The sequence below is a fragment of the Eumetopias jubatus genome, unplaced genomic scaffold (assembly GCF_037043125.1).
Source record: "Eumetopias jubatus isolate StellerSeaLion01/CBP00866 unplaced genomic scaffold, mEumJub1_p1.0 scaffold_12, whole genome shotgun sequence".
Classification (NCBI taxonomy): Eukaryota; Metazoa; Chordata; class Mammalia; order Carnivora; family Otariidae; genus Eumetopias; species Eumetopias jubatus.
The window spans coordinates 53,530,950-53,533,358 of NW_028274818.1; positions in this window are offsets into that span (position 1 = coordinate 53,530,950).

The window sequence follows — 2,409 nt, forward strand, 5'->3', positions numbered from 1 at the left end:
AAAGTCCATTTGTGACAGCTTCTCAAGCCTCTTCCCCGGCCACTCTCCTTCACAGTCTTCCTCTCTAGTCACAGTTCCCAAATGGGCAATGCAAAAGCAGCTTCACCATGTTGCGTTTCCCTCATTCCTTGCCCAGCTATTACTGCTCTTCGTTTCCCGCCTGTGACTGTCCTGCCTTCCTGTCTATGACCTCCTTGAGGACTAAGAATGTGTTTTGTTCATGTCATTTCCCTAGCACCAGTATGCCGGCACCCAGCTTATGCCGGGTGAGAAATGTTTCGATGTATACCATCACTTGAACTTTAACCTAAACATCACAAGTAAGCAAAATATGGCACTGGAGATCCAGACAGGGAGGTGAGAGGTGCGCCGCACTCGTGTAGACCTACACATTGCAATGGTCGACCCCGCGCTCTTTTGGGACAACACAAAAATGGAAGCTTATTTTGTTGCACAGTTCTCATTGTCTATAACAAAAAACAGTAATTGTAGTTTTTCTTCATAGAAACCACGATGTTAATAATGAGAAGAGATGCAGCTCAGGGCACAAGTACACACACTAAATGTTTATTTTTTCCATCCTTTTGGCAGTCATTTAAAAATATTTTCTATAATTTCAGCATTAATAGTTTTCATAGATTTTTTACAGCTAGTCTTTATAGTTTCTTTTAGTATTTTAGGCGTTACTCTTTTAGTTGGGTTTTGAAAATAAATGAGTAAGTTGTTACCAATTTTAACATCTATTTATGACTATCAGCTATTACACAAGAATTGGGCTCTACACACTGATTTTTTTTTTTCAGTTTTCCCCCCTCCACACCCTGTATGTTACACATACTTTGCTCATAGGAATAACTAGCTACAGATAAGTTTCAATGGAATTTGCTTTTTAATTTTGGCTTGGAGTCTATGATAAAGTGTTACCTTTGATAACTATTTTATCATAGATAAAACTATGATAAAGTTTTATCTTCCAGACAAAAACTTGAATTTCTGAAGACCAAAGTGTTCTCCAAGTGCAAGGCGTAATGATTATAATGAAGATATTAATTCATACCTTCTTCGATTTATGCTGTAATAAAGTATTTTCCATTTTCCACAAACTATTTCTCTTTGGAATATGCCTCATATTCACTTTCTATAAAATTAAGTTGATATAGCATCTCATATTGTTGATATCAAAATAGTCTTTCCTCCCTCCTTTCTTTAAATATCTATTGAATGGCTCATGGGAAGCTTAGAGAGACCTACTTGCCCACAGAAGAAATAGAATTCTGCCTTAAACTTCCCCTCCCCAGCATCCCCATGTCCTCCCGTACAGCACTGGGTTTACCATGTATCCAGTAAATATTTGTCAATCTGGACTTGATTTTATAAATCATTTCATCATTTATTTCATTTTATCATTTATTTCAGGGCTCAAGTGTGAGTAGTGTCCATCTATTGGTAGAATACTCTTACTTTCCAAGTTCTGAGTCCCACCCCTGACCTCAAAGGAAGGAACAATCTATTTCAATCTATTCATTTCTTCATTCACACAAAAATTATGTAAGGGGACAAGGAAAAGTGGAAGGAAGGGGAAAAGTTCAGGATACTCTTCTGCTTCTTTTCTGCTATGCTTAAAATTAATCATGTAAATGCTTACTAAATTTGCCTCAAGAGATCAAAGGAGAAAAAGATTGTAAGGCTATCTATCTAGTACAGTGTCTGACAATAGGAGATGCTCAGTAATTATTATAATGTAATGTACTAAAACCAGAGGATCTCACTCCTTTACTGTTACGTGACCACCATCCCATTTTCTTCTTTTCTCTCTTTCATTTCAAGAATGGCCTGTGTGTGCTTTTATATATCCACGGATATTTGTACAACGGTTCAATGCTTAGTTACTCAATAAAGTGCAGATGAGAAATTAAGTCCAACATTTCCCTCCAATCTCTTCTCTTACTTAAGACACCTCAGGGAAGGGATACAGGAACTCCTACATCAACGGATGATGATTTTTATCTCTATCAAATGACCCACAATTTGGTTACTGGTGCAATGAGAAATTAAGAAATTAGCACACTTTTATGACTGTCATTTCACAGTCACTCAAATCAGAACTGGAATGCTACAAAAACAACTCCCTGTTAGCCCAGAGGAAAAAAAAAGAAAGAAAGTAAAGGGGAAATTCAGATTAGTCACAAAGAAGTTCCCCCGCCTGCCTGCAGAAGCTGCAGTGTTAAAACTGAGAGAGTGCGTTCTGCTCTTTCAATCGCCTCTTATCTCTGGTCCTGGGACCTCTGTGTATTTTCTGATTGATAAGCTTTGTTTTCCCTTCATCTCCTTCTTTGTGGAGAAGAGGTCAGTCCCCCTCAGGCTCCCCTTTGCCACAGTTTTCATCTTCCTTGCATCCAAACTGTGAAG